The 24,082-nt window shown below is 36.9% G+C and overlaps 1 protein-coding gene across 7 annotated transcripts in view; it reads right to left on the bottom strand.

Annotated features, from left to right (window-relative positions):
* The window catches only part of PARD3B (par-3 family cell polarity regulator beta), a 981,548-nt gene that overhangs the window by 316,294 nt on the left and 641,172 nt on the right, over window positions 1-24,082 (bottom strand). The window lies entirely within an intron of this gene.

The raw sequence follows: 24,082 nt of genomic DNA, 5'->3' as shown, positions 1-24,082 counted from the left end.
GAGAGAGAGAGAGAGAGAGAGAGAGAGAGAGAGGCAGAGACACAGGCAGAGGGAGAAGCAGGCTCCCTGTAAGAAGCCCAATGTGAGACTTGATCCCGGACTCCAGGATCATGCCCTGAGCCAAAGGTAGACGCTCAACCGCTGAGCCACCCAGAGATCCCAATTCCTATACATTTTTTAAGTCTGAAGTTTATACCATATCATAATCCCAATGTGCTGTAGCAAAAGCATATGGACATGTTGTCTATTTATAAGAGAATAAAGAACATAATATTAAGAGAATTTAATGTTTATGGAAATTCAAGGCAATACTAAGTTATGAGGGAAAAAATGGCTAAAGCAAAACAAGACAACAACCCCTTATTTATCAAATCTAGATGATCTAAGCTAACAATATGGATAACACAAAGCAGGAACTGATCCTCAAATGTGCACTAAAGTAACCAGAGTAACTACATACACTCCTGTGGTTGCTATGTAGCCCCTGGGAGACCATTCACATGACTCACCTGTGATCTACATGAATAACTCCCTTCCATCCCCGCCAAAGAGCTACAACCTCTTTGTTTGTTAGCAACAACAACAAACAAATAAAGCACACAGGTAACTTATCAAAGTAACACTTTTTTCAAACTATTTTTACAAAAATTATTTGGTTTGGCTGCAGAATACAGTGTGATGATATACATTGTGAGTTCACCATGATGTATAGCATATAGTAGGGATTTAACAGGTGTTTGTCAAACGAATATATGCCTGACTGAATGAACAAACGGAGTTTCTTCCAAACTATAAACCTCATTTCAAGTAAGAAGTGAATCCTTGATTTAGGAGGAGTTGGTAAATTCTTAGGCAAATGCATTTTATATTTTATAGTTTTACTCCATATTTCTCACCTTGATTCATAGCCAAGATCAAGACTGGCCTTAGAGTAGCTTCTTTAGATAACTGTTTGTGGGTTCATACTTTTGCTGGAGGAGGAGGAAATGATGGGAAAGAGACTCTTTACAGAAGCTGACCTGTGAAGGTGTAAGAAGTAACTAACATTCACTTCCACTCAAACCTTACTTTGCTACAGCGAGAAGCAGCAGAGTTAATTAAGAAAGGGTAAAATCTTTCCACTAGGTGACAATGCACAGAAGAAATGGAAAGTCAGATTTCCCAACAATAATGAGAATTTAGAGAATTCACCCTTTGGTAATTGAGAGTTTGATTGTATATATGAATAGTTAGTTGCAACTGCTAAAGTGAAAATTTACGTTAAGGAAAATCATTGAAGCAATCAACACAATTTAATTTAATATTCATTATGTTCCTGGAATGTATGTGTTAGTTGCTGTTCAGAGAACACTGAACTAGTTAATAGATAATTTTTGGTTATCTACATTGCAGAACTGCTTTATTTTTAATGACTTCAGGCATTTTAAGTTAAATTTAAGGGAAAACTGATATATAATAAAGGGGACAGTTTTTATTTGGTTCACTCATCTGTTTTATATATACCTGTTTGTTATCTATTCACATCTTTTTCCACCTTCTTCCAGGAAAATCCTGGGGTGCCTAGCTCGCTCAGTCGAAGAGCATGTACCTCTTGATCTAGAGGTCATGAGTTTGAGTTCCATGTTGGGGGTAGAGATTACTTACATAAACAAACAAACAAACTTATAAACAAGAAAATCCTGATTTTGTTCAAGGAATCAAAATACTAGTTAAAAATGTTCATCCTGGTATAGTCTCACAGTTCTCCGTTAGTAGGATGATGGCATTAAATAATTAAGATGTAAACAAAGTATCTGAAGTCAGTCTCTGGAAAGCTACTGTTTTCCAGATAAAAGGGGAAGAATCAGCTGGTATGTCTTATGCCTTTTGCCCTCCATCTATCCTCCGTCTTCCTGCCCAGAACAGGAAGGGGCATCAGCCATCTTGCAGACGTGAGATTGAAAGTCACGTGGTTATGGATGGAGAAGCAAGGAGACAGGAGAAGGCTGGTGCTTTGATGACTTCTTTGAGCACATGTACCAACCCTGGTCTGCCTGCTTCTGTCCATCCTGTGCCTGAGAAAAATAAGCACTTTTTCAGAGAAACCACTGTCATCAATGATCTATTACTTGCAGCCAAACATATCTTAACTGATAAAACAACTAATCATAAATATTTAATGGTTCTACTATACAGTATACTAAAGTCCACACATTTTAACACCAGCTATTGGTGCCATTTACTTATGGCAAGTATGGCCTATCAAATACAAATAGAACTATGCGGGAAAATAATTATAGGGATGAGGGGACAGCTGATCTGAAATAGGACTATCAAAGGAAATGGATGAGAGTGGTAAAATATATATTGCAGTATTGAATTCTGAGAAATCAAATTAAGCAAAAATTTACAGGAATCAAACCTTTTATCTTCATTCAGAAAATAAGATGAAATACAGCATCTTTTACTAATCTTATTATAGGAGCTAGTATGCTGTTAAAATGTGGCTAACATGATGAAATGACTTTTACGTCTGATACAATGTCTTTTTTAAATTGAGATAATTAACGTACAACATTAGTTTCACAGTCCAACATTTGTATATATTGTAAAATGATCGCTATGGTAAGCTTCATTAACATCAATACAATGTTTTCTTTCAAATGTGATGTGGGAGCCTCATTGGAAACCTGGGAATGGTGGTTTCCAACCTAGAGTTCCTGGTGTACGTTTGGGGGCCTTTTAAGGAAATAATAGGCAACCATGGCAAGGATGTGTGAGTTGCTTCCAAATATCAAAATTGTGTGTGTGTGTGCATATATTATCATATGTAGTTAATAATAATATTTTTATAGTTGTATATACATATAGTTATTGGCATATTTACTTATATGCCAATAATTAAAAGTTGAACAATCAATTATTCAATCACTATTACTTGCCAGTGCCTTTTCTTCATGCATGAAATTTCTCAAACGTGAGGAGTATGAGGGTTTCCTATACTCTCTGCAGCAAATGTTTGACACTAGAGCTTCATATATTCTCAAGTGACTCTGAAGATCCTTGTCTGGAAGCAATCTGATATTTTGCTGAGGCATGAATCTGAATCACTTTGCAGAAAGTGCACCTGGCACAAAGTCCAGGTTCTGATATCTTTGGGAGGATAAATTTTCTGTGCTTGTCTTTGGATATATTGGAAGTCATTTTCTAGATCTGGGTAAGCTCATAGTGAATGCTCCAACTGGAATGGGGTGATGTGATACATGGTAAAGTTTATTTTGTCAGCAGGATTTATTTATTCTTTGTGGCATGGCAGTCATTGTTGATTGCTTACCCCATCCCCATTCCCAACCACCTTTTCTTTCCTAGCCTCCAGAATAGAGGCTAGAAAATCAAATACTTCCAAGCCTTTGCTGTCAGGGTTGGCAATGAGCCAATTGGGGGCAATGAGATATGTGCGGAAGGGGCTGGAGCCTTCTTGCTGAAGGCCTTAGCTTTTACTGATAAGACAGAAAACAGTAGTACTTTTTCTCTCCTATTTTCACCATGGGCCTCATAGCCAAAGCTGCCTACAAGCTGGCTGTTAAGAGCGAGAAGCCAAGAGAATCAGAAACAGTCAATGGATCTAATATCCCCTGAACTCTCTTGTTCACTTCCCTGCTAGTAGGGACCTTTATTAGACTACTCATTATGTCACAACCATAAACCCTACTCTTTTATGTTACCAATAGTAGAGTTTCCTATTATTTGTAGCCTAGAGCATTCCTGACACAGATAGTATTATGAATTTAGTCCTATACTTAAAATATTATTATCTGAAGGGTCTAAAGATGTCCCTTAAAACCATCAGTTATTATTTCCTCTATTTCAGGGGGAAAAATTACATGTTATACTGTCATTTGTGAATTAGGAAATTGTTGAGAGTATCAGGAGAAATCACTAGAAAACATTTAGTCGGGATCCCTGGGTGGCGCAGTGGTTTAGCGCCTGCCTTTGGCCCAGGGCGCGATCCTGGAGACCCGGGATCGAATCCCACGTCGGGCTCCCGGTGCATGGGGCCTGCTTCTCCCTCTGCCTATGACTCTGCCTCTCTCTCTCTCACTGTGTGCCTATCATAAATAAATAAAATAAAATAAAAAATTAAAAAAAAAAAAAAGAAAACATTTAGTCTCTGGTACATTCCAATAGTGGAGAGGCATATAGCTTCCTTTCAGGTAATCCAATTCCCTTGCTTGCTGAACTCCGTGAGTATCCTTCAGATCTTAATTTGGTTTTGCAAGTGAATTTTCTTACTAGGAAAAAAATATTTCTGACAGCTAAAATGACTATTCCAGTTCAGAGGGAAATTACTAATTATACCTTGTCACAGAGTAATACATTTTTGTTTGTCAGGTATGACTTTGGTTTTGAGAATCAGCGGTCCAGGAGCTCAATTGCCCCTGGGGAAACTTAAAAAAAATCAATGAAATTCCTGAATATAAATTCCTGAACATGAAAGTTCTTAGAAATTCTAACAAGGTGCCAATATTGCTTTTTCTCTCCTTACTCATGAAGCATTACCTGAGAAAGCCCTCCCTGGCTTCATCATGACTGAATCAATGAAAAATAAAAAAAAAAAAACCAACCCTGAAATTAGAAAAAAAATCAGAAGTGTGTTTGGTTATAGAAAGCTGCCATTATCTCTACAGAATTAAATACCAACAAATTTTTACTACCAAAATCTAAATGATATTTAAAGACACTCAAGAGACCTTCAATCATTGAGAACTTAACTCTGAAGAATGAGAAATTATAATAGAATGAATTTCTGTTTAGGTAGAAATTTATCTACCCTGTTTATAAGAAGTCAAATACAAAAGTTCTAAGAGTTTTGAGTGATTTATGCGTTAAAAATACGGTTGAACGTGACTCAGGTTCAAATTTAGACTCTGTCCCTTCCTATTTGCATTAACATTTCAATTTCCTCATTTATAAAGTGGAATAATATCTGCTTTTACCACCTCACAGATCTTCCGAAGCTGGGTGATTTATACTTACTTTAATATGGTGAACCACTTGCTTGGAAACTCATACTTGAGTGTATCTTTTACACGAGAATGGTACATTTTCTTCCTTTTGAGAAATTCCAGTCCACCAGTGAGTCATTAATGAGGTCATTAAAATGATATGATTTCTTCTCTTACAACTTGTACTTCAGTCAGCATCATATGAAAAAACTTCACTCACTTCAAAATCTTCCCCCAAGAGTCAAGAAGTCTTTTCTTTTGCCAAACGTCTCCTGTTTTTCTCAGAACTATCCATTGTTTTATTTTTCAACTTAGTTTGGACTGGTCATAGATCTCAGAAGTAAATTTTAAACTACTGCAGACCTGTATTTTTACGTCTTCACTTTTTTTTTTATCTGCAAATCACTACCTTAGAACACCAGTGACATTAGAGTACAAGGTTCTTTCTGCCTCATTTCAAATCAAATGTTTCTATGTACTTGAAACTCAATTTTCTCCCTCTTATTTTCCCACTACATTTTTAACACCTGGAAAAGTACGGCAGCTGAAGAGTGCTGATCAGTAATGTGAATCGATACTGGCTTCGGTGAGGGTCTTTTACCACAAACCTCAAACGGTCCATCTCTTTGGTGTTATAACAGAGCCAATGTGATTTCCAAGTTGATGTTCGTTTTCCCCCTAATCTATTAGAATAAAGTGTTTTCAAGAACCAATTATAGAAGCAGGCCTTAATCAGCTTGTCTTCATGCTTATTTACTTTTACTAATGTGTATTCGTCACAAGACATAGTGATGCACAACCTCTAATTTACTTTGTGATCAAATCCCTGATGATCAGCAGTTCCTACTTGGGTGCAGTATTAATGAGTTCTTGCAGTTGACTCTACAGCATTTTGGTGTCAGCATTCTTTCTCACTGGAGGAGTCAAGGAGTTGAATGATGGTTATGCTCGCTCAGGCTCACTCACTAAAGGCCCTGGGATGCGAGCAGGGCTGCAGTTTAGCCTTAAAAGAGTTTGATTAATAACAGAGTTGGTGCCACATAAAATATGACGGCAGTTTTTTTTATTACAGTATTAAGAAAAAACATCCTTCTTCTTGTTTAGAGATTAGATTAGTTATCTTGAATGTTTGAGTTGTTTTATGCTGCCCTAATAATTCTGCCTTCTTAAAACCAAGCTCCAGATTAAAGAACAGCCTTAGAATAGCTAGAAACTGAAATTTCAGCTTTTTTTTTCCTATTTTTATTTACTATAGTTATTTGTTATAAATGTATTTTTTTCAGGATCCACATTTCAATCTTTCTTCTCTTTAAATGAAGCCAGCAACTAAACAGGAATCTTTTGCTGCAGATATAAATTACAGTGAGATCAAAGTCACCTCACAGGACTGCAGAATCATTAAAATTAGGGCATACTATGACATTTGCATGACATTTCTACTTCGGAGCTTGCTCTTGCTTTCCCTGCTGCCTGGAATATGCCTTCCCCTCTCCTCTACAGTGATCCAAATCCAACCAATCCTTCAAAGCTCAGGCCAAATCCTTCCTTGATGAATACAGCCCACGCGATCTTGACCATCTCTAAGCCCTGCTGCCCTGTTGTCTGTGTCACAGAATCTGGCATTTTCTATTTCAGAGCTTAGTATTTATAAATCACTTGTTCTTAATTGTCTCATACATATAAGTTTTGCCTTCTCTGAAAAGTCATCTAATCCTATGTATTACTTCTTTTGGGCATCTTCATGGGGTCTCAGGCAATATCAGGACATAGCCAAAAGCCAAGAATTACTACTTAATGTCATAATTTGCATGAGTGTATAAATGTTAAAGGAGTTCTGTTATCAGTGTTGACTGACATAGAGAAATATTATTGAAATTATATAAAAAAAAACCAAGAACAAGGGGAACTTAGAATGAATTACCACCTTTGAAAATCCATGGTATGCATTAGTAAATGTTCAAAATGAGTTAGATTAGCTTAGATTTTAGTAAAAAACAAAACTCCCCCTAAAAACAAAAACCAAAAACAAACTCTAGAAAAAGAACTGTAGATATTCTAAATCTTGTGAGAAAAATGTCTTTTCTTCTTTTTTTAGTGTCTTTAAGATTAAGGATGGGATTCTTTTTGTTGAAAATGCTTTTAATATCCCTGTTAGCCCTGTTGTTTGGGCAATTCAACAAGCCTGAAAAGTGGCGTGTCTTATTGAAAATCACTTACAGTCCTTCAGCCTGATTCTGAAAACCATACATGTGAGATAAGTCTGCAAGGAGAGCACCATCATTGCCCATCTCTTCCTCTTTCCTCAGTGATGACTGAAATAGGGCAAGATATTGAAAAGAATGCTTTTATTGCCAAAGGAACAAAATCAGTTAAAAAATCTAGGTAAGCCAAAATCATACTTGAAATTAGAGTGAAATAAAGGAGAAGGGTGAAGGAAGAGAGGCTGAGACAGAAAATTGCAACAAAAACCACAGTACACACCAGCATTTATTGAAAAGTTACTTTGTTCTAGGTGCTATACAAAGGACCTCCCATATATTAACTCTCTTTCAGTGCTGGAAATAATTAGCAAATGTGCTTCTAGGGAAATTACTAAGGAACAAGTTCCTTACCACACCAATAAGGGTGCCAATAATTATTTGACCAACAATATTGAATGGAATTGTGAGCTAAAAAATTAAATTCATATTCATTTATTTATTATATTGGGTTGCCATCTCAATATTATCCCTCCTTTAAATATCACTAAATCTTGAAAGAGATAAAGTAGTGTTCACTTATTTCTTGTTCTAAATTCAGTGAATTTTCTCTGCCCAGTTAAATAGTTGCCAAATTCCATTTCAGCTGCCAAAATTTATTCTAGAGGTAACTGCATTTTAGTCTTAGATAAACTCTATTTGGTGAGTCTGGGAGACAGTAAATCAATAGACATTTAATCAAAAATTACTTTTCCTTCCTTGAAATGGAAGTCTAAAAGGCAAATATTCAGATAAGAGCCTTCAAGAATATAGTGCTATAATCTTGGTATAAAAAAACATTTTAATTTCTTGCTGTGATGTTTCTAATGAGTCTTCTGATTGATGCCTTATAGGATGTGCAAGTTGCTTGGAATAAAAATCAAAAGGCCTTCTCTTAAGATTTACGTTTTAGTTCATTGGCGAAGTCCCAAATGACAAAAATCTGTGTGAACAGAGGATTTCTAGGAGTTAGCTGACAGCCTGTTTACCTTAATAAATGCATATTGATAGAGTTCACTTGTGGAAAAATCCAAATACTTGACTATCTCTTAATTTTCTATACTAGCATGTGACTTGTACCTATTTTAATTAATCAATATCCGGTGCTAAAAAGAGCACTGGATGTTAATTTAAAAAAAAATTTCTCTCTTGTTATCAAGGTTTCCTTGGAAGAGATTTTTTTTTCTCCTTTTTCAGAATAAAACAAAGAAAAGTGACATCTACGTAACTCCCCTGCATGAATATCTCTTCAGTGAAATCTCAATGTCAGTGGCAATATTGAAAATAATGTATCAAAAAGCATCTGAGATTCCACCCTAATCTGCACATATTGGAATTTATCCCATTGGTAGGCAGAAAAGTAAAGTCATATTTACATAAGCACATCAAACCTCAATGAAGGAAAAGCTGCAGAACTCTTCACATTAATTTCAAAAGTAAATATTCCAGATCGTTACTAACATTTAGAGACTGAATATCAGATGTTCACTCTTGAAAGCGCATCTATTCTGTGTACCACTCCAATGTTCCCCAAAGGCCACATGTAAATACATGTGTTACGCTCATTCTTGGAAGCCTTTGGTCTAAGACTAAGAAAATATAAAATATTAATTTATCTTGGAGTAAGCCTTTGGTGCTGTCTCCACCCAGTTTCAAGGTTGACATATTTCTTCCTGCTTGTTCTGAGGACAGCAACGCTTAGAATAATTTTTGTAAAAACTTTAGCATTAATACCAGCAAACACAAGCATCATGGGCAAGCACACTAAAACACATGATTTTACATGTGGGTAATATGAGTTACTATTTGGTAATAGGTATAACAAAGTCACTCTTTGCAAACCTGTACCTTCTATGTATGTGCGAAAAAAAAATAATTCCAAAAGTGAGAAAATCTGCCTGTTTATCACTGAAGATGAAAACTGGAAAAAAAGAAAGAACAGTTTTTTTGCATCACGAGCTCCTTTAGGAAGTTTAAATTCATTCAAATTTAGTTTTACTGAGTGGAAGTATGTGTATAAGCTGACTGTTGTCAGTTGATCAAAAAATAGATGACTGTAATATGGTAAGTATATAATTGCATTTTCAAAGAAAACACAGGGCTATATTGGCAAAATCAGTACAGACTACACGGCAAAATGACTTCTATCCCACTAATATTTAGAAATATGAACAAACATTTCATTTATGTGTTTAAGATCCTTTGTGAATATAAAAATGTAAGTTGATTTAACTTGGTATTAAAAATTTGTAACTGCTTGGAATTTTGCATTTCCACTCAGCTGCTAATTTTCAGAGAAAAATCCTAGTCATTTCAAGCCACTGAACATGATAATAGCAAAAATGAGATTGATCATTAACTCCAGTAACTGCCTTTGCCTTCATCTTAGGCTTTTAGTTAACCAAATGAATTAATGGCTCTTAACTCTTTTAAAGAATTATTACTTAATTTAATCTGTGCAGTCTTGTGAACAAATCCAAGATTCAACTGTCACCTCTATGCAGATGGCTTCTAAATCTACATTGTTAACCTTGACCTTTCTCTTAAGTTCCAGACTCATATTTTCAAATGCCCCTTCCTTATAATTAGGATGTTAGGAAGGTTTGGGGTACCTCCATCTCTTGTCCCCAAATATAAGAAATTCTCAAGTCTTGTATACTCCATCTCTGCAACATCTTCATAAATCTTCTACTGATTTTATCCTATTCTAACAATCTTCTTCAATCTCTTTTCTTCAATCTCTTGTTGCTGCTTATCTAAAATAACTTAGTAGTCTAGTGGAACCTTTGCTTGTGCTTAAACATCAGTGTTCTTTGGGTTCAGAAATTTTATATATTCTATACAGACCTTTTTCAAATATTTTCCTAGTTGTGGCTTGTATTTTCATTTCTCAACAGCATCTTTTGAACAGAAAACATTCTCATTTTGGTAAAGCCTAATTTGACTTTTTTTTCTTTTATATTTCATTGTTTTTGTGTCTTAGAAAAAGTTCTGCTTAATCCACTATCACTAAAATGTCTTCTATTTTTTTTCTAGAAGTTTTATAGTTTTAGCTCTTACATTTAGCTCTCCAAACCATTCTGAATTTCTTATGTAGTATAAGGTACAGATGGAAGTTCTTTTCCTTTTTCTTTCTTTTTTCTTTCTTTCTTTCTTTCTTTCTTTCTTTCTTTCTTTCTTTCTTTCTTTCTTTCTTTTTTTTCATTTTGCATGTGGTTATCTAGTTGTTTCATGCTAAAGGCTTCAAGGAAGGAAAATGACATGGTTCAATATTTATTTTAACATGGCCATTCTACCTGCTATTTAAATGATAAAGTGAAACTCCTTAGCAAGGGAAAAAAGCCTCGAGGACATAGTTCCTGTCTGCACTTACTATTATCCACTGCTTCTGCTTAGACCTCCCTCCCTTCCTTCATTATTCTCTGCTTCCAGATACTCCCACCACTTCCACCCCACCATCTTTTTCCCCTTGATTATTCCTCCTTGGATTAAAGGAAAAAGCCAATGGTGATGAAGAATATGAAGATGGAAGAGAAAGAAACACTAATTGATTGAAGAAGGAAGAAAAAATAGTTGCGGAGGAATTCAGAACACAAGTGACAGGTTAGCTTAGGAGAGGGAATGATATATCTACTTCTCTAATATCCACCTCTTTTTCTTCATTTTGTTTTACTCTTGATATTTCCCCCAATCCATAAACTATTCCTTCTCAGAAGCTGGATAGCAACCCCAAGACCCAACTTAGCCCTAGGTTGCCTTTTGGTAGCATTCTGTAGTTCCAGAATCTTACATTTTTACAATTTCAAAAGAAACCCTAGTGGATGATATTCGCTGAAATGAACTGATTACTCCATTAAGTATCTGCACACAGAAGTCATATTTTTAAGGAAAATTTTTGTCAGCACTTGAAAAATCATTACAGGGTAAAGCAATAAATGGGCCATTCCATGTTGCCCCTCCTTACAGGTGTTGCTATAGTCTTTTCAAATGGCATGTGAGTTCTCTAATGATAGAGGTCAGGATTTTCCATATTGTGTATTCTTACTACATAGTACTTAGTATGGCTTCTATGACTGCAATGCATTCATTGCATTTTAACTTACTGAAAACAATTCACAAGAAAACAGTTTTACCCATACCCTTTTAACACTCAGGTAACAACTTTATGACCAGATGAAAGGAACTTCCTCTTTCTTATGCTTTGGAAGCATTACAGAGATGATTTCTAATCTGCCCCCTCTGCCACAGCCATATGCTCTGAAATGCAAGCTACAGGGGCAGATGTATAATCTGGGAAATGATCCAAATTCATGACCTCTGAGGAGCCAAGGGTATTGTATGTGCCATACCAGCCTGCATGCCATTCCCAGAAATTCTAATTCATAGAAACAAAGTATGAAAAGGCACAGAGAAAAAAAAGAAAAGTAAATAAAAGTCAGCTGCTACAGACAAGTAACACATCATCTGTTTTTCGAAAACTGACCAACCTAGTACTTTCATTCCAGAGAACTAATAGGGTTTCCTTGATCCTTTAGGCTCCAATAGCAAAGATAGCTCTTCTGTGATATGATTGTGGGCTGACTTCATCCAAATTCTCTTGTCATTCCATCGGCCAATCTCATCACCTATGCTATGGCAACTTGAGTCTTGCATGACTGATAAGTTACGTAAAAATTCTGTGGAAGTATCAGAATTTCTGGTCTTCAGAAAGAACAAAAACAAAGAGCATTTGGTGCAAAAAGGAGAACATATGGGAAGACAGCTATTGTCAGAATGAACAGGGCTGGTTTTGATTTGTTTTAGTACCTAGAGGACCTATCAAACAGCCTTCTCATGTACTATTCTCTGGGTGTGGTCATGACAAGGAATTCCATCTGAAGGGCATTCCAGAGGTTCAGAAAGAATTCTAATGAGCATCTGATCCATGGCTCATGTATGCAGTGACAACAAATCGCCAGATAAGCCTCTTCTTCCCCCCTTTATGGCAGGGTACATTATAATCTGATAAAAGCTCCTTTGTGAACTCTATTTTATTTCTTCCTAGAACAATGAATCATTATAAGAATCTCTAGACAGAATAATAAACCATAGCTTGTAACTACAAATATAACCAGAACTTTTTACTATGTGATTCCTTACTGAGGGAAATTTTCCATTTCAAACTTTCTCAGCACATGATGGACACCATCCCCCACTTTATTCCTATGGTCTTTCCATACATTTCTAAGAAATATTTTAAGTTGGTTTGTCTTGTCAAAGGTAATCCAGACCTACTGAGATAAAAACCATATCTGGTTTAATGTGTGTTCCAATCTATATTGGACCCAACAGTTAATTTGAATTTATAAAAGATAAACATTCAGGCAGCCCCGGTGGTTCAGCGGTTTAGTGCCACATTCAGCCAGGGGTGTGACAATGGAGACCCGGAATTGAGTCCCATGTCAGGCTCCCTGCATGGAGCCTGCTTCTCCCTCTGCCTGTCCCTCTGCCTGTGTCTCTGCCTCTCTCTCTGTGTCTGTCATGAATAAACAAATAAATAAAATCTTTTAAAAAATAAAAGATAAACATTCATTTATTCATTCATTCAGCAAACAATTAGACTTCCAGTAATGTAGCAACTGCCAAAATTCTGATGATAAAATACAAACAGATCTTAGATAAACTAAAACAAATACACATCTAAATGCACTGTTGAGCTTATAGGAAATTAAGGGAAACCCTTAAGCAGAATCTTTCAACAAACAAAAATATAACAGATAAAAACCCAAAAGTGAGTGATGCTATGTAACCAAACTTGCAGGTTGAGATTGCCCTTCAAATAAATGCAGATACTAGGAATCTGAAGCATGGGGAGGTAGCATGATGGTGCTATCTTAGAGGATCTGGGAGAAAGAGTCAAATGTAGAAGACTTTTGATCCAGTGATCCTTGAAAGGATCCACAGCCTTGGCAGAAGAGTGAGCTGAATAACTTCATACTCTAAGTACACTTTCCTCAGCAAAGGGAATCCAAAAAAATTTGCCTTTACTGTGTAGTTTAAGTAAAAAAAAAAAAAAAAAAAACAAAAAAAAAACAGCAGTTTAAAAAGTCACCATTCTCTTTAAGGATTTACAACCATAGAGCTGTCCTCTTAGAGGTATGAAATCAAATTTATTTTCTCCCAATTAATTAAGCTGTCAGCCAAGAAATTATATGAAAGTGGCCCTAGGTTAGTAGTACTCTAGGACTCCAAAAGAAGAAAATCTAAATGTTCTTCAGAGGAAAGCACATACAAATGGGATGCCTCAAATATTCTCACACATTCAATCCAACCAAATATGACATCCCAAACAGAAATTACCAAATTCATAAAAAAAAGTCACCATGAATGAGAGTCAGCAGAGACATGAAAGAGATTGAGACACCAAACTGGAATTAGAAGACAGGTCTATAAAAATGACCTACAATGAAGCACAGAATGAAGGAGATAGAAAAATATGAAGTAGTGTGTAAGAGACATGCTGGAGTAAGGTCTAAGATACATCTGGTAAGAGTTCTGCAAGGAGAAGACAGAATGGAGAAGAGGCATATTAACAGACATTATTTCCCAGAAGTGGCTGAAAAAATTAATATGTAGCCATAGGAGCCACACCATCTACCAAGAATGATAATATAAAGAAATGGACAGCAAGACCTAGACTGTAGTGGAAGTGTATATCAAAGACAAAGAGAATTTAAAAGTAACCAGAGGGAAAAGACTGATCACTGGTAAAGAGATGTCAATTAGACCAAGTGCTGGCTTTTCATAGGAGAAGCCATAAGACAGGAGAACAACATGTTCAGTGCGCTGCCAGCTTAATAGCGTGTACCTAAAACAACCAGTTGTCAAGAACAAGACATCTTCTGTCAAACAACACGAGGGTAATCAATAGACCATCATTAAAGGAGTATCTTAAAGGACATACTTCAGAAAGAAGGAAAAAGACCCTGGAAAGAAGGTCTGAGATACAAGGAAGAATAGTAAGAAAAGAAATTAGTATATATATGGGTCAATTTGAACAAATATTAAATACAAAGAACATTTAAATTAATATATAACCTGTGGGATCAAAAGCTAAAAGACAATGGAAAATAGTATAGAAATTAGGAGAGAGTAAGGAGTGCCAATGTATTCTAAGGCCCTGGTAATTGTTTGGGAAAAGAATTTAGTGTGGACTAATTCTGTATTTTGTTAAGTATGCATGATAAAAAGGTGGTGTATGACTGCCAAATCAATGTAAGAAAAAAGTGGGTTGGTAAAAACAAAACAAAATAGGAATTCATCCTCAGAGGATAAGAAAGACGATGAATAGACATTAAAGGGTGGCTTAAATATAAAAATAAGATGATAAACATAATCTTAATATGCCAGTAATCTTAAGAAATGTAAATATGCTAACCTCCCAGTCACAATTCTGACTGCCAGAACATAAGAACAAAATCCAGCTTTTTATTAGGACAATGCATGCACATAAAGAACATGGGAAGTTTAAAAGTAAAAATATGCAAAAGACATATCAAAAGAAGACTTAGCAAACATGAGTAAAGGACCCGCTTTGTGCCCGACAGTGCTCTTGGACTGGGGTTCAAGGTCTCTGCCCTTGTAGAGCTTACATTCTAGGGGGAGGGATGATAGTAGGCTACACACACACACACACACACACACACACGCACACTCTTACTATAGACTGTAATTAAGTCCTGTTATGCTGTTAGGAAATAGAGTAAACAGTAGAAACTGGCTTATTTTCTATTTTACATTTCTACTGGTCAGGGAAGGTATCTTTGAGGAAACAACATTTGACCTGAGAACTGAATAAGAAAAACCAGCCACATGAAGTGGAGGGAGATTATTCTGACCAGAGGGAATACACATGCAAAGGGCCTGGGGGGAGAACAAGCTGGCCTGTTCCAGAGACAGGAAGCAGGCAACACAGGCCGAGTGTTCTGAAGGAGGAGGAAGCAGTGGGAATGAGGTCAGAGAGGTAGGCGAAGCAGAGGAAGATAGGCTTTGGAAATCATGGTAAGAAATCTGGGTTATTTTCTATGAATGATGAGAAGCCACTGGAGGATTTTAACCATTTGAGGGACTTGATTTGATTCATGTTTTTCAAAGACCACTTTGGCTCCTGCAAGGAGAGTGGAACTATAGAGAGGACGGCAGAGCCTGCGTTGATGAGGAGGCTCCTGAAGGCATGAGGTCATGGTGGTTTGGGCAAGGGTGGGAAGTAAAGCTTTGGGATGTATTCCCATGGATCCCAACCTGATTTCCTGCTGAATTAATGTCATAGGTAAAGAAAAGTCAAAGCTAACTCTGCATTTGGTAAGACTTTTCTAGGCTTCACATGGAAGGGCACCACTGGATCTCTTATGTTCTTCTGTTTCCTCCTCAGATAAGATGGCTTGCTGGAGGAATATTTGAAAATATAATTCAAGCTTAACTTGATTAGGAGTTATCATGGTAGGAAATAGTTGAAGCTTTGGACACTTCTTTTGCTGAAAAAGTCAGGGTTCAACCAGAATTGAAGGTATTTGCATACAGACAGGAAATGGGATGAGGACTGTGCGTATCGCATAGCCTAGAGACCTCAGAGTGGAGATACCTTTCTCAAACTAAGATTTTTTGAGCTTTGCAAAGAAGCATGCTGATGGAAACTACAGAATGCCACTGGAAACATAACACTGATTGGTGTTTCCCAAACTTCCACAATTTGTGTCACTGCTCCATAATATTTTGCCATGCTCACCCATCATTTTACATTTTCTTACCAATAGTCTTTAAACATTCCTCCATTTTATGTAAAAATTTTATTTAAGAAGCATGCAGCACTACCATATATGGAAAAGCTGTTTTACTAGTACACACTCATAAAGATACACACTTTAAAAAAATAAGAAGTACTTGTCCATATAAATCATTACAAGAGTTCATGGACGACTACATCACTACGCTAGCCAATAGGAGCATTTTTGCTGGTCTGTCAGTACAGCAAGTAAAAAGCCTCTATCACCAGTTTGACACCAATATTTCTAAATGCCTCCAACAACTCCCTGATGGCATATCATTATATTTTATAAAACTATCTGCTTTTTCTTCCCCTCTTTTGTTGCAGTTGTGCCTTGCCTGGTTTAAAAAGACATACACCTTTTTTGGGGGGTTGTTTTGTTTTTTCACTGACTGGTTAATAAAAGGGTTTTTGTTCAAAAGGCAACTTCAAACAGCTCTGCTGTATTTAATGGGGTGGAATTTGTAAGTTGTTTTGTGTGGGTGTGTGGTTTCTAATTATCAATAGAGTGGGAATGAATTTGCATTTGCTTATTTTAGGAAGGCGAAGGGATACAGTTTTCTCTTTAATTTTTACATATTTAACGTTAGTCCTATTATTAAAATTCTGCTTCTATTGGACACAGTTGGGTATCATGAACCTTTAAAAAAACTTTTTTTTGGTATATGGGTTTGTGTGGGTGCCTACTACATGGATTATAAGGACGAGGCATCTACCAGGTAGGGTACCAAAACTATGGAGGGAGGGTCAAAATTCCTTAGGTGTTTTCTCTTTGGCACTTTTTCTGGCAACCTACAGCGAGATGTCTCACAGGTGAGACCCTCTCCGTGCCCTTCACCCCGAAATACTTCTGGGCCTCATGCAGGTTCCTAGCAGGACTCAGGGATTCAGTCCCAGAAACCATGCTTTCTCCCATTTTCCCTCTGTACACACCCTGTGACAGTCCCCATGCTACATCCTCCCATGTGTAAAACACTGCCATTAAGAGATTCAGCATGTGAAGGTTTACGATGCTTAAAAAATGTTTTTATTTTTTCAATCCACGAATTATTCATTATTAAATTTGTACATAAACTTAGTCTCAATGTAAAAAATCGGATCCTGTAGATAAAGCAGAAGTCCCTCCCTTGTCCCTCAATCTCCTCCCTCTCAATAAAGGTAAGCACTGTTACTTCTTCTGTGCATTTGCATTTATACTTAAGCTCCTGGAACTTTCGCCATTCGCATTCCTATTGCTGCTACTAAGCCGTAAGCACCTTAGTGGCAGAGGCTGTCTTCGACACAATTTTGTATCTGGTACATGGCACAGTGCCTGGCACATGGCAGGTGTTCATTAAATACTGGTTTAGTAAATGACTTATCCTTGGTTACTCCCCCTTATGTGGTAGATAAACAAGTTCTGCCTATTTAAGAAAAGGTGGGCCTTGGGATTCTTAATGCTGTAAGGAAGCCACAGCTGCTGATTAAAGGAGATGGAAAACAATCTGTGGGAGACCTTGGGGGGCTAACCAGCTATGGAACATGAGTGTGGGTTAAGCCAAGAAAGGCAGAGAGAAGTTAAATAGTGTAACAGCGGAGTCTAGAGACACCTGAAGGTACACTAGGCTAGCTCCCAGGAGGGATCCTTGCCTGCAGGTGGTGGAGAAAGTTTCTCAGGACAGAGCTCAGCTGGGCCTCTGAGGTATGAAAGAGCAAGATATGGTCTGATGACAAAAGTGAGTGAGTAGGTCTCGGGGCACTTGGGTGGCTCAGTCTGGTAAGTATCCAACTTCTGATTCTGGCTCAGGTCACAATCTCAGGGTTTTAAGACTGAGCCCTAGCATGGAGCCTGCTTCAGATTTTTCCTCTCCCTCTGCCCTTCCCCTGCCCTCCAAAAAAACCCTGCAAGAGTGCATAGCTCCGTGAATCAGGAACATGTGTGATGAGGCTGATGGGGTGGGGTGGTAGATGATGGTAGCCAGAGACAAGCCTGCAAGGGCAGGCCAGCAGAAGGTGATAGAAGGCATGGCATGACTTGTTAAAGGTGCTGAAATTTATTCCTGGCCATGGAACCTAAATACAGGAACCAATGAGTGTTTCTTAAGTAGGCAATACCTTTCTTGAAATACACATCTTTAAATGTTTCCCTTCCTCACTGGCATAAAACTCAAATGTGTATATACACAAACATATATACATAAGTCATCTGATATAAAGCAATACCAACATTATCAAAGTCAATATATCCTAAATGTTTCTCACTATTAGTTGACGATTTATCAGATATTACAGACAAAATTTAGGCTTTGGCATATATTATTCAACATAGATTGGGTAGTCTATGATGCAGGAGCTCATCTCCAAACTTCCCAGGCTGGGTTTTAAACCTGTCCTTCCAGTACCCTCATCGGCTGATTTTTAGGAAGAAAACTTAAGAATTGAAACCACTGTTGGAATGAGTAGCCATTCAGTTAACATTAGTAGACTAGCTTTTGCAGAAAAGTTGAAAACCCCTTTGGGTCACTGGAGTCACGGAGTCTCAGTCTTTTCCTCTACAACAAATTTACACATAAAATCCCTTTCTTAGAAGAGTGATTTTAGATTCTAGATCTCAATGTAAACTTTTCTAAAATAATTATGCAGGAACTGTAAAGCCTTCTAGCTCTTTCCAACACTGCTCTTCATGAGAGGCTGCTCTTAAAGCTGGTAAGCAGAGAGTCCAGTGACTTTGTTGCAATGGTTTCATGGCAAAAACTTAACTGAAGCCATGCTAAAGATAAATATAAAGGAAATGCTCATATTGTAGGTTAAAATTTACAGTTACCATGCTTTCGAGAATGTGATTTGTTTTTGCCCACGGTACATTCAGATTCATACAGGAATATTCTAATGATGACATTTTAGTGTACTTTTTATGTGATTTGTTGTTTTCCGTGACTCCTGTCGGGATGCAGAGCTAAACCAAAGTTGGGTACAGATAGTGCTCAGCGCATAGAACAGTGCTGATGTCAAACATTCACTTTGTGTTTATCAACTATCATGTAATCAGCTAATAACATTTTTCACCGCAGATGTTCATTCTAGCATTTAGAAACACTATTAGAATTGTCAGTTCCAAACCACTGTTTCTAAATGTACAAGACACATATTCCCCATGGATGGTGAAGTTTGAGAGTTCAGCCACATTTGAAGAATTTGACATATATAGAAATATGCTCTTCTCTTTATAAAATTACTTTTCACTTGCTCAAACAATTCAAAACATTTTAGAAACTATAAATTGCCTAAATCAACACACACTTAAGCATGTTAAATGTTATCTCCAAAGGCAGGCTGTCATATTCTGGATAATGAGAGAGACAGGATAACAAAGAATTTTGTTATTGAGAATTTGTGATGCAAATATGGATATATATATAAGGGCATAGGGAAAAATACATACCAAAATATACCACATCAACAAATGCCCACTGGAGCTTAGAATAATTTGTCCTGTACATTTATATTTATAGGGAAAAAGAAACAGAACACCATAATAACAAGTATAATAAATAGCAACTATACATAAACACAGATTTTGTGACAATCTATATAAACTTGGGACGCAATATGAAATTTTGTATATAGAAGCTTATTCTATCCTGGTGGGTTTCAATGTCAGATGCTTAAAGGGAAAATGACTAGTCTTGTGCCAAATTACTCTTTCTGTTATCCATGCTGAATTTGGGGAAGATCTGAGGGTTTTTTTTTTTTTTTAAGATTTTATTTATTTATTTGAGAGAGAGAGAGAGAGCAAGTGGGGGTAGAGGAGAAGCAGACTCCAAGCTGAGGAGGGAGCCTGACCCAGAACTTGATCCCAGGACTCTGGGATCACAACCTGAGTTGAAGGCAGACACTTAACCAACTGAGCCACTCAGGTCCCCAAATTCTGAGAATTTTAATGATAGTCTTGGTTATTAAATCAGGCAAAACTGGTAGCAATAATATTGGAATTCACAAAGCAAGAGATTGCCAAAGTAAGTTAACAGATCTGAGCCTTGCTTCTGTCATTGACTAGCTGGGCCTTTGGTGGGGGTGACTTTCCCTCTCTAGGCCTCAGTCTATTCTTTAAAAAAAAGTTCGTTGTTCTAGAAATATATTCTGCTCTAATTAGTCCTAACATTCTATAATTCTACCACAAATAGAGAATTCAAAATGTAATTGCAAGAGATAAACAGCATTTTAGTTTTGGGGAAAAGCTATAGCTCCTCTGCAACCCAACTCTTGAATGCAGTGAGCATGTGCATGAGTAAGTATAAATATATCTCTTCATAGTCTCTCGTCCGATTTTGTTTCAAGGACTTAAACAGATTTCAATTTAGGTTACCTATTATCTGTAGTGTTTCTTATGTTTCTTGGCCAGCTAAGACCAGTCCTGTAATGGATATCATCAAGATGAGAACATTAACAACCTTAATTTCTCAGCCCTACTACTTACAAATTCATCAATGTCGCATGCATAACTACCACTTTCCCTATAATGTTGGCTCATTCTCTTCAAGGCCAACTGCTGTAACACTACAGTCTTAATCCTATGCCTTTAACAATTCCTTCTCTCCCATTTCTTCATTCTCTCACAAATATCTCTTTCCTCTCAGTCTTTAAACATGGTTCAGTTTCTCATGGATAACATAAAGTAGAGCAATAAAAAAACATTTCTCTAGATACATCTCTTTTCTTTCTCTTAATATTAAACTTCTAGAAAGATCACGGGGCACTTTGGTGGCTTCAGTCAGTTGAGCATCTGCCTTTGGCTTAGGTCACGATCTCCTGGGATTGAGCCCTACATCGGACTCCTGGCTCAGCGGGGAGCTGCTTCTTCCTTTCCCCCCTCTCCCCTCTCATGCTCTTTCTTTCTCTCTCTCTCTCAAATGAATAAGATCTTTAAAAAAGAAAAAGAAAAGAAAAAGATCACCTGTGTTTGTTTCCACCCCCATTCCTCCTCAAGCCACATCATTTTGCCCCTTCTCTTCTGTCTGCAAACATTTGCTCCACTAAAGTGATTATTAATGGCCACCTCTCAATTTGCAAACCTAATAAAACTTGAGCATCTTCTCAAAACTTCTGTAACCTTGGGACCATTTTTTCCTGGAAATTTTCATCTTCTCATTCTTCAGAGATATGATCTCTTTACAGGAAATAATTCATCCAGGCTACCATTGAGTCTAAACTGGCCCAAGCCTTTCCTCTATTCACCAAAGAATGAAGATTAATGCTCTTGACAACCATAGAATTATGAAAACAAACCAGACCCATCACTCCTGCCATTCTCAGTCATTTTCCAAGAGGTGGAACCCCTCTGGTCATCTCTTGCCCTTATACCACTCTGGCCATATTTCCACATGACCACTGTCTTGTTTTCCCCTTATCTCAGACTCCTTCATTTGCCTTCTTAAGTCCCCACTATCCTTCCATAGTTGACAAGATGCTCTTTAGTTTCAAGGTCTTCTCGAAAAATTTCCTTGTCTTTTAGCCTTAATTGGAGTCTACCTCTCCACTAAGATATCTGCTTCCCCTGCAGCCTTCTAATTCTCACCCATATCCCACAGGTCAGGGGTGGGAGGGGCTCGGTGGCCACTTTACTCCTCACTTCCACAAGCACAATGCTCATCTACTCACATATAAACATATGTTTATGTTCATCTACTCACATATCCCTACTCTTTCCCAGCTCAGGCCATCCTGCCACACTTCCCTTTATTCCTGCCTCTCCTTCCTCTCTACTACCTTCACTGTCATGTGACTGAATACTCCATGGCTCTGACACATAGCTTAAGGGTTCTTTCTATCTACCCTATTTCCATCCTATCACTTTTGTTATCAAAAATACTTCCCTCAGGAAAACACTGTTCCAATAAGAGATATGTATAACACGTGGACCTAAACTGTAGATTGGATGCAAAGCCCAGCCAAACACTTTTGAGATCAGCAAATCCCCACTCGCACAAAGTGATCAAGAAATAAATGTCTGCTATTGATTCTGTTATGCAGCACAGTGTAGCAATAGCTGACTGATACACTGAGAATCAAATTGGATCTTCTTCCTCACTCATCCACCAAGTTTAACTAAACCAAACCAAAACAAAACAAAAACCACCACCAACAACAAAAAAAACAAAAAACCTCAAAGCTTTATTTTCCAAATATGTTTTACTTTTCTTTCCATTTCCATTGTAATTCACTTGAATTTATGCCACATCATCTCTTATCAGGACTATCACAATAGTCTCTTAATTATTCCCCCTGATTTTTTTTGTTTTTGTTTTTGCCCTTCAAGTCATCATAGCCAACAGAGTGATAGTACTACAACATAAAATTGGCCCATCCCCTTCTTTAACCAGTTTGGATTTCTGAGCCCGTAGGATAAAATTCACATTTTTTCCATTTGGTAGGAGTTCCTCATAATTGAATCTCTGCCTACTGGCTCAACCTGGTATCTGTTACTCTCCACTTTGCATTTGTGCAACACTGAATTGCTTATAGTTTCGTAAACATACCACGATGTTTCAAGTTGTCATAACTTTCCATATGCCTGAAATGTGTTAGCTCATTGACCTTTTTTATTTCTCAAACTTCTATTTATCTTCCAGATCCTGCTATGAAAGCATTTCCTTTCTGAAATATGACAGCCATCCCCCAATCCCAAGCAGAATCAAGCAGTATTTCCTCTGTGAGACTCCTGCACTATTACTCTTTAGCATAAAGGTACCAAACCAATATTTAATTAGGCATTTATATGTCTTTCTCCTCTAACATTTCAAAAAATTTTTTTCAGACAGAGACCATGTCTTATGTCACTTTGTATCTCCAGCACTTGATATAACACCTGTCACAGAGTGGGCATTTAATAAACATGAGTGGAACTGAAATAATTAATTTTGAAATTTGATTTGTAAAAACATGTAGATTCTATTTACTCATGAAATTCAGAGATGCACACACCTGCACCTTTTTGAGTAGCAAAGAATTGAATCACATTTCTAAGAAGACTGATATATTTGTTTCTAATTCAGTTTGATTCATTGAATTTTAGAGACCAGAGTATTCAGTAACCTTTTACAAAATAGGAAATACTGGGGTTGCTTTATAATCAAGTTTGTAGGAAGAATCCTATACATATTGGTACTTTTTAAAATAACATCCTGAATCCCATAGAAACATAAACTGAGCTGGAGGATGTGAGAATGTGTATATTTCCTGTGTCTAAAGCTATATGTTTTCCAACATAACAAATAACAAAAGTTTAGAAAGTACCTAATAAAGATCTTTGTCCAAATATAACTGTATAGTGTTACCTTAACCAACTGACAAGGAAAGAAAGAGGTTAAGTCCACTGCCCACTAATGCTAAGATTTAGTTCCTCATCCAAAATATCAATAAAAAGAAAGGCAGTAATCCAATTCAGACTCATGAAAAATGATCATAGTTGGTGCTCCAAATTTAAAATGCATACTCAACAAAATTTATGAAATGTAATTTAATAGCACATTGCTCTTGTATTAAAGTGACTATTTGATCACCTTATGTTTTTAAGAGCTCTATTTCTTTGGAAAGATCTAGAGATTTCTTTGGCCACACTTGAAAATTCTAAATATAAAGTTTACACACAATGCATTCAGAACAGAATGTAAGGTCTGCCAAGTTAGCAACTTGCATATTAAACTTTCAGCCTCTGCCATAAGGATACACCCAATCACATGCACATTTGCTGTAATTCATACATAATACATGCACATCACATGCCTGTTTTCTCTCTTATACATCTCTTAACTTGGCCCATACTTTTGTGCGTGTGTGTGTGTGTGTGTATATATATATACAGAGAAACAATGTCAAGAATGACCAGATTAGATTGTCCCTCTCATGTTCATTGAGTTACAATTGTTTGCTAGAGAAATTATATTTATGGTGTCTCTTGTTCAGTTGGAGGTTACAAAAGGTAAGAATTTATGGGATATTCCAGAGTGTGTGTCATGTCTTCTCACTAGAACTGTGTTCTTCTCAGTCTCTGGGATTGAAGTGTTAGGCACATGCTGCTG

This window comes from Canis lupus, chromosome 37 (assembly GCF_003254725.2).
Source record: "Canis lupus dingo isolate Sandy chromosome 37, ASM325472v2, whole genome shotgun sequence".
Taxonomy (NCBI): domain Eukaryota; kingdom Metazoa; phylum Chordata; class Mammalia; order Carnivora; family Canidae; genus Canis; species Canis lupus.
Note: the sequence above shows the minus strand (reverse complement) of the source record. Positions and strands in the feature narration are given on the sequence as shown.